Source organism: Tupaia chinensis, unplaced genomic scaffold, assembly GCF_000334495.1.
Source record: "Tupaia chinensis unplaced genomic scaffold, TupChi_1.0 Scaffold000017_1, whole genome shotgun sequence".
NCBI lineage: Eukaryota > Metazoa > Chordata > Mammalia > Scandentia > Tupaiidae > Tupaia > Tupaia belangeri.
Window position 1 is genome coordinate 399400 of NW_006159447.1, and position 10285 is coordinate 409684.

A 10285-nucleotide genomic window follows, 5' to 3' on the forward strand; every position below is an offset into this window, starting at 1 on the left:
TTGTGAGGTTTTAATAAGCCATTGCCCTACTGTTTTTCAAAAGTCTTCCCATAATTTCAGAGATAAGGAGGGGGTTTTATTTGCAACATTCATAGAAATTATAACAAAAAATTTTGCTACTGTCCTATTTGCCACTCCAAAATTGTCTCTGACATGGCAAAAGTCCATGATCAAAAAAGTATGCCTCTGTGTTGGCATTTCTTTAGAGCAATACTTTCTATGAATAATTAATGGCCCAGAAAGATGAAGTCTCCTTTTCTGGTTTCCACATTCTTATAGAGTTCAGCACCTTGTATCAATTTGGATGGAAAAAAGATAGTTCAGATTTCACTGACTCAGTAAGCTCTGACTTTATAAACAAGAAGTAGATTCTCTTTCAATTCACTTTCCAACCTTTTTTTAAAAAATTATTTATTTTATATTCATTCACTGAGCATCATCACAGCATACAAAATGTGATTTCCCATCCAGAATACACTGTATAGTGGCTTAATCACACATGTTAAAGTCAATAATCTCCAATCTTTTATGAATATATAGCAATGAAGATTTTTCAGGATCTTAAATTATATAATCTTTTATGTAGATTAAAAAGAAAGTTTGAGAGAGAGTGATCAAACACAGCTGATAGAAACATACTATTTTCCTCTTATTACTATTATTATTATGTTTTTTAAATATCCAAGAATTATTACTTATTCTTACTATTAAACCATAAAAAAAAAACAAGACTCTGGCATTTGATAGAAAGAAGTCAAATATGGAAGATCTATTGCTGAGTGAAGCAAGCCAGGATATGAAAGAAAGAAATTATATGTATACTTAATATATACCAAGTATCCACACTTTATGGTAGACATTGAAATATTAGAGGGCATAAGAGCAATGAAGATAAGTATGGATGCTGAATACAGTGTGGGATGGATGGGGGATGTGAGAAGAGAAGAATATAGAGAAGGATAGCAAGAGAATAAATAGAGAGGCATGACATTAGTGGGACACAGATATGATTTATTACCTGTTGATCACAACATGTCTAGTATTCTCAACTGGACTGGTCTGAGAACTATTTCATGTTGGGTAAACTCTCTTTACAAGTCAAATGATATATAGTGATTGTTTAAAAATTAGAATAAATAATAATAAATATCTGAAAAAAATGATAAAAACTATTTGATGATGATGTGGATAGTCATGTCTTTGTCTTGACTGATATGCATGATAATAGTGCTGGAAAAAGAAATGTAATATACTATAAAGATATATGTGATTAAATGTAATAGAAAAAGAAAAACATATTACTTATTCTTCAACTATGGAGGTCTTTTTCTTGAGTGCAAACATTTTTACAATAGTAGAAACATTTCAATATATAGATTTTTAAAACAACCTCATCCTCTCTCCTGAGACTTTCTACTTATTAAACTCATTCTACTAATACATATTGATATTACACATCAAGTAGTGTCAGAGTGTAGAATATTGCATTGGATAAATTTATGTTATTCTTGAAGACTTTTATTTGTGTCAGAGATTTAAAAATTACTGCATTTTTAAACTATAGGTGTCCTGAAGAAAAGCTTAATACCATGCTTACATGCTAAATATCAACTCTAAGAAATATACACACTTGGGTTGCTTCTCCCTTGAAAAACATATTATATAAAGGTATTGCTCACAATCAAGTAATGAGTTTAATCGCATTTACTGATTTTTAAAAATTTCTGTTGCATAACTTGGTAAGGTATTTCACCTCACTTTTCATCTCTAATTACTGAAGTGCCTTTACAATAGCAAATATTGTGCAGTGACTTGAGTTTTGGGGTTAGGTCAAGAACGTTACTCTAAAACTAGAATAGGTCTCAGGGGAGTATGTTTGCGGAGTGGGGCAGAATTGAGAGTTTGGTATTAGACAAGCTGAATTATTAAATAAGCAATAAAAACACCAAGCAGGTAACTGTATAGAATCTATGGTTTGGAAAAGAATTCTGGTCTGCAGTTACAAAAGTAGTGGTCTTGGCTCTACGCAATCCTCCAAGTGTCCATTGTGACGAAGGCTCTATCATGTTGTAATTACACCATTGGGAGCATTTAGCTTCTGAGATAACAAAGGAGAAAAAAGAAGAGAAACACTAACTTTGAACAACATCCTAAGCTTGTCATTTAAGTGCCTTTTAAAATGACAGTTCTCACTTCTCAGCATCCACTGGCTAAAATAACTCACATAGCTTCAACATAGAAGAAGGGAAGATGGTGAATAAAAGGAAGCACATGGGTTATTGGTGGGTACTAAATGCAATTGCTGGAGTAATGTATATGAGCAAACAATAAAGGTTGGCAGCTAGTGCATCAGTCACAGGTCTGGCTTTAGATGGGGCTCATGGAATGTCTACAATAACAATTCTGCTGGTGGTGGGGCTATATGGTGGAGGCAATCTGGCGTTCATTTTTCTAAGTGAAGCCAGTGGCAAAATCATCAACCAAGTGTGACAATGAGGAAGAAGAACCAACAATTTAGAATACGAGGTGCAAGGGTGAATAGTTATCTAGGACAGTAAAAAGACCGATGGAAATCTGAGTGCCTGATTGTGCCAGCGATTAGGCTCCTGTCTGTCAGCTCTCACCTAGTACTGCACCTCACTTCAGAATGCTGCAGCAGGAACTGTACTAATGATATTTCTCCTTTGCAAGCTGCTCCTTGACAGGAGGTCCTAAGGGATACCAGAAGTCTAGAAGGAAGAAAAGGTGAATTCCTTGTTTTGTTCCCTGCTTGACCCTCTCCCCATCAGTTTCCAGTGGCAATGCTTTCTCATCCTAGCATTCTCATCCATGGAAATTCAGTTAGTAGTTTACCCAACACTCACAGAACCAGCCTTATCACATAACCTTAGAGAAAAGGAGTAGCTTCCTGTGCTCTTTTCTCAAAGGCCTAGATCCCAGATATGTGGCCCAAGGTCACCCTGTGTATGCTAGGCATGTGCCTGCATGCATGCCCATGATTCTGGATGGAAGTGGATTGTAGCATCGAGGACCCTGTTTGCATGCCTTTCTCTCTCATTCTCACTCTAAGAATGACTAAATAAACGTTTTTCAAAATTAAACTGAAAAAATATATACTACACAGGATTAACATCCAGATTTCTCTCTATAGAATCATTTGGACTGATATATGCTCAAGTCTCATGAACTATAGCTTTTCCAAAGTATTCTTTATGCGTAACAAACTGAGCTTCTCATATTTTGACAATTTGGTCATATTCGTTCATGATGTTGACTTTGATCATTTTCCCTATGCAAAATTCTGAATCTTGTCTCGTCTCTTCTTCTCTTCTTTCTCCTTTCTTCTCCTTTTCTTTCTCTTCTTCTCTCTTCTCTTTTCTCTTCCTCTTCCTCTTCCTCCTCTCCTCTCCTCTCCTCTCCTCTCCTCTCCTCTCCTCTCCTCTCTTCCTAATCTTTTCTCTTCTCTTTCTCCTCCCTTCCTCTTCTTTTTTTTCCTCTTCTCTGCTCTCCTGTCCACTCTTCCCTTCCCCTTTCCTCCCCTCATCTCTTCTCCTATTTGACCTCCTCTTCGCCCTTCTAATCTCTTTCCTCATCTTCTCCTCCTCTCCCCCTCTCTCTCGTCTCCTCTTCCCTTCCTTCCTCTGTTCTTTTCTCTTCTCTTCCTTAGCAGTATTATTTATTCTTAAAAGCCTGCCAAAATTCAACTTTGTCTGAGGGTTCTTTGACTTTGACCTTCAGAAGAGGTCATTCTTCTTTCTTCTTCTTTGTTTTTTGAATACTTCTGGCCCTTGTGTATATTCCACAAAAATATTTACTTTAATTTCTTTCCTTTTTTAAATTTCATATATTATTATTAATTATTATTATTATTTATACATACAAACACTATACATCATTTAGATTGTAAAGAGACTTTACCCAGCATGATATACACCTCAATCCACCCCATTTGAGAATACTATACACATCCTTATCAACAGACAATAAACCATATCTGTCTCTCACAAATGTCTTACCTCTCTATTTCTTTTCCAAAATTTTCTTTCCTATGCTCTTCCTCTCCCACACTCTCCTTACACTTAGTGGCTTGAGTTCCCTGTGTATTCTGGTTACTATCCTTATCTGAGGCAGAGTTAACAAAATTTCCCTCTCATTCTGAGGGTTTTCAGTTCATACTAATTCCGGTATCCTTTGCTGTGCAGAAACTCCTTAATCTGATGTAATTCCACCTGTCTATTTGGTGGATTATTACCTGTGCTTTGGGGATCTTATTTAAGAAGTCTCCCAGAGTCTCCCCAGTGTTTTTCACCAGTAGTTTTATAGTTTGTGGTCTTAGGTTTAGATCTTTAATTCACTTTGAGTTGATTTTTGTTAATGGTGACAGGGGTTCAGATTCATCTTTCTACAGGTGGATTCCCAGGTTTTCCAACACCATTTTCTAAAGAGGTTTTCCTCTTCCCATTGGATTGACTGGTACCCATTGTCAAAGATGAGTTGGCAGTATGTTTTGGGGTTTATTTCTGGAGTCTCTACTCTGTTCCATTGGTCTTCATGTCTGTTTTTGTGCCAATACAATGTCGTTTTGAGTATCACAGCTTTGTATTATATTTGGGGCCAGGAAGTGAGATGCCAACCACTCCACTCTTCTTGCTCAGGATGGCTTTGGCAATAGAGGTCTTTTCTGATTCCAGACAAATTCTATGATTGTCTTTTCTAGATCTGTGAAGAATGTCTCTTGTAATTTTATAGGGATTGTATTATATATGTAGATTAATTTTGGTAGGATTGCCATTTTGATTATATTAATTATGCCAGTCCAGAAATATGGGATGTCCTTCCACTTTTTTGTGTCCTTTTCAATTTCCTTGTTAAGATTTTCATAGCTTTCCTTATAGAGCACTTTGACTCCTTTGGTTTTATTCCTAGGTATTTTATACTTCTTGTGGCTATGGTAAATGGGATTACTTTCTTTAGTTTTGTCTCTGTATTCTTGTTGTTTGTATATAGAAACGATATAGACTTTTGTAAGTTAATTTTGTATCCTGACACTTTACTGTATGCATTTATTACTCCAAGAAATTTTTTTGTGAATACTATTGGGTCTTCTATGTATATAATCATGCCATCTGCAAACAGATAATTTCAACTCTTCTTTCACTATTGGAATGCCTTTTATTTCCTTCTCTTGTCTGATCACATTGGCTAGGACTTCCAGTATTATACTGAACGAGAATGTGGGAAGCCTTGTCTTGTACCGGCTTTCAGTATAACAAACCTCTCATCGGAAACAATGTGAGCAAGGAAAGAATGGGAAAATATATTCAAAGTGTTAAGGGAAAAGCAATTTCAACCATGAATACTGTACCCAGCAAGATTATCCTTCATATGGGAAGAAAATACAAGAATATTCTCAGATACACAAAACCTGAAAGAATTTACTGACACACCAGACCAAATCTCCAAGAAGTTCTCAAGGGAGTGCTATACCAAGAAAATTAAATACAGACACATGGAAATGAGAGTTCAAAAACTAAGAAAATGGCCAACTTAATTGTAGGAACAAGTCTGGAGTTGAATATTATATCCCAGAATTTAATTGGCTAAATCAAACTGCAACAGAAGGTAGATTAAGTAAGTATGTGAGACTGAACTGGTAAAATACAATTTTAGACTTTTGACTAAAACATTGCTGATTTTCTTCTAGGCTTTGTTTTCCAGTTTTAAGGACTTTAGTCCGGTCTTGAGCTGCTGATAGGTTCATGTACCTACTATTTGAACAGAATCCTAACCTGTTTCTTGGCTTTAACTTTTAATCAAAGTTCCTTAGCATTTCTTTGCTTTATTAAAACTAAAACTGCTTTTCTTGAAATTAAAAAACTTATTAAAAAATAGCTATTTAATGACCAAAGTAAGCTATAAAGCATCAACTAGGTGCTACCTCATTGCATATTCATTCTACTCAGAGTTTCATGCCTAAAGTTGACATCTGTTCAAAGTTATATACCATATGTGTGTGTGTGTGTGTGTGTGTGTGTGTGTGTGTGTGTGTGTGTATACCAGTTGAACTTGCTATTGAAAGTAGGTAGATTTTCCTACCCAAATTAATCTACATGTTTAATGCAACCCCTATAAAATTACAAGAGACATTCTTCATAGATCTAGAAAAGACAATCATAAAATTTGTCTGGAACCATAAAAAGACCCTCTTTTGCTAAAGCCATCCTGCGCAAGACTGGAGTAGGTGTCATGTCATTTCCTGACCGCAAATATATTACAAAGTTGTGATAATCAAAAAAAGCATGATATTGGCACAAAAATAGACATGAAGACCAATGGAACAGAGTAGAGACCCCAGAAATAAACCCCAAAACATACCACCAACTCATCTTTGACAAAGGGTATCAGTCAATCCAGTGGGAAAATAGAAACTTCTTTAGCAAATAGTATTGGAAAACCTGGGAATCCACCTATTGAAAGATGAATCTGAACCCCTATCTTTCACCATTGACAAAAATCAACTCAAAGTGAAACAAAGATCTAAACCTAAGACCGCAAACTATAAAACTAATGGTAGAAAACACTGGGGAAACTTTGGGAGACATTGGGTAGGCAAAGACTTCTTAAATAAGACCCCCAAAGCACAGGCAATAATCCCCCAAATAGACAGGTAGGATTACATCAGATTAAGGAGTTTCTGCACAGCAAAGGACATTGTAATTAGTGTGAATCGACAAGTCTCGGAATGGGAGAGAATTTTTGTTCACTGTGCCTCAGATAAGGGACTGATAACCAGAATATACAGGGAACTCAAGCAGCTTACCCAGAAGAAAATGATTAACCCAATTAAAAGATGGGAAAATAAGCTGAATAAACAACTCTCTAAGGAAGACATACAAACAGCCAAAAAGCATATGAAAAAATGCTCAACACTTCTCATTGTAAGGGAGATGAAGATGAAAACCACAATGAGATACCACCTAACCCCAGTCAGAATGGTGAAGTTTAAAAAAAAACAATGATAAGTGCTGGAAGGGATGTGGTGAAAGTGGAACACTCATACACTGTTGGTGGGAGTGTAAGTTGGTCCAGCCACTGTGGAGAATGATATGGAGGTTCCTCAAAGACCTACTTGCAACATTATTCATGATTGCTAAGACATGGAACCAACCCAAATGTCCACAATCAGATGGTTCAAATCTTCCCCCCATTTCTGAAGCAGTGTCCTTTTCTTGCTCTAAGTAATGGTACAAACTATCTGAAAACCTTCCTAACGACTGGAGCATTTGGAAGTCATTGAGTTTGAGAAGATATAGATGAAACATTCAGACATTTTAAGTCTCCACTTAACATATACCAACCATCCGCACTCTATGGTAGAGACTGAAAGACTGAAGGACATAAGGGCATTGAAAATTCTTATGGATACCAGGACAAAGTGCAAGGAGAATGGGAGAGAAGAAGAGCGTAGGAAAGGAAATTTGGGGGGAAAATGGGAAAGGCAAGACACTTGTGGGACACAGATAAGGTTTATTATCTGCTGATGAGGATGTGTATAATAGTCTCGACTAGGCTGGACTGAGGTGTATATCATGCTGGGTAAAGTCTCTTCACAATCTAAATGATGTACAGTGATTTAATGTATGAATAATAAAAATATAAATGAATAAAATAAAAAAATAATTAAAGATATTTTTGTGGATCAATAAAATGTGCAAGGGGAAGGAATAGAAAACAACTGTAGACACCTGAGATAGTGTGGGAGGAGAGTGGGAAATGGCAAAGGGTGATAAACAGGGGTACATATATATATATATGAAACTAGAAATGGGAAATTATTGATGATAACATGTATGATTAAGCCACTATGTAGTATATTCTGGATGAGAAATGACATTTTATATGCTGTGATGATGCTCAGGGAATTATTGTAAATTAAATAATGAATTTAAAAAATATGTTTCAGAAGAAAAAAAGTGTATTGTTGGCTATAGGTTTTTCATAAATGGCCTTTATTATGCTGAGAAATGATCCTTCTATGCCAATTTTACTGAGTCTAATCATAAAGGAATGTTGTATTTTGTCAATTTTTTTCACATCAATTGAAATAATCACATGATTTTTATCTTTCTGTTAATATGGTATATTACATTTATAGTTTTACATATATTGAAACACCTTAATCTCTGGAATAAAGTCTACCTGGTTGTGATGAATAAACTTTTTTATACGCTGTTGAATATGGTTACCAAGTATCTTGAGAATTTTTGCATCTATATTCATTATAAATATAGGTCTGTAGTTTTCCTTTTTTGTTGTATCCTTATCTATTTTGGGAATGAGGGTAATGGAGGCTTCGTAGAATGAATTTAGAAAGGTTCCTTCCTTTTGGGATCTCTAGAAACAGTGTGAGTAGAATGGGGGTTACCTCTTCTTTAAAAGTTATGTAAAATTCAGCAGTGAAGCCATCAGGACCTGAATTTTTCTTTGTTGGTAGGTTATTTATTACCAATTCAGTCTCATTGCTTGTTATAAGAATAGTCAGGCTTTCTATGTCCTCCTGAGTCAATGTTGGTAGATTATAATGTATCCAGGAATTTGTCCATCTCATCCAGGTTTTCTTCGTTGTTGGCATATAGTTGCTCATAGTATCCTATAATGATGTTTTGTATTTCTATTATGTCTGTTGTAATATTGCCTGATTCATTGCAAATTTGATGTATCTGGTTCCTTTCTCTCTTCTTAATTAGTCTAGCTAATGATGAGTCAATCTTGTTTATCTTTTCAAGGAACCAGTTTTTGCTTTCATTTATTTTCTGTATAGCTCACTTATTTTCTATTTTATTTATTTCTGCTCTAATCTTTATTATTTCTTTTCTCCTGGCATTTTTTGAATTTTTCTGTTGTTTTTCCAATTGCCTGAGGCATAAAGTTCGATTTTTTTTTTTTTTGCCACCTTTCCATCTTTTTCTTGTGTGCACTATTTGCTACAGACTTCTTAGGACTGCTTTTGCAGTCATAAATTATTGAAACTTATGTACTCATTATCATTTATTACCATGAATCTTTTGATTTCAGTCTTAATTTCTTTAGTGGTCATGAAGTCATTCAGAAGTAGGTTATTTAGTTTCCATGTGTTTGTGTATATTTGAGGGTTTTCATGAGATTAATATCAAGTTTCATTCCATCATGGTCAGAGAAGATGCTGGATATAGTTTCTGTGCTTTGAATCTGTAAAGGCTGGTTTTGTGCCCTATCATGTGGTCAACCTTCCAGAAAGTAACTTGTGGGGTTGAGAAAAATGTATATTTTGTATTTTTTGGGTGGAAAGATGTTTATCAAGTCTATCTTATTTATGGTATCATTTAGGTCCAGAATCTCTTTGCTTATTTTTTATCTCATTAACCTGTCTAAAGGAGATAATGGGGTGTTGAGGTCTCCAACAATCATTGTGTTACAGTCTATCTCTCCTTTTAGATCTAGCAGTCTTTCCTTTACATATTTGGGTGCCCCTGAGTTGAGTGCATAGATATCTATAAGCATTATATATTGGTGAATTAGTCCTTTTACTGCTATATAATACCCTTCTTTGTCTCTTCTTATGGTTTTTGTCTTAAGACCTATTTTGTCTGAAATCAGTATAGCCACTCGCGCTCTTTTTTGGTTTCTATTTGCATGGAATACCTTTTTCAGCCCTTCACTTTTAGTCTATGTATGTCTTTATTCATGAGGTGGGTTTCTTGTAGTCAGTAGATGGAGGGTTTCTGATTTTTTAAAATTAATTAATTTATTTATTTTTACATTTTTCCACATTTACATATAAAAATTTTTTTTGCTCATACTCTATAGTTCTTGTCAGTTAATAAGCAACTTTCAAAATTTTAAAATACTGAATTTTTTTTATTAATTCACTTTACACCATCACAACACACAAATGAATTTTCCATCCAAAATATACTGTGCATTGGCTCAATCAAGCACATCCACATACATGTTCTCAGCAAATAATTTTCCAATTCTTACGTCCTGCATACCTTGCCCTTTGTCTTGCCATCCCTGATTCCCCATCCCCCACCCTCTGCTATGTCCCATCTTCCTCCCCCATTGTCCCTGGCATCCATGGTTGCCCTCCATACCTTCCTCCCCCACCCATTCAATTGTTCTGCCAATGAACTTAATTAGCCTAAATAAATCCATTAGCTAGCACAGCTGACACAAACCTACACATGTATCCAAGTCTGACCCTAGGCATAAACCCCGGTGAGTAGAATGAACATACTATAAAGTA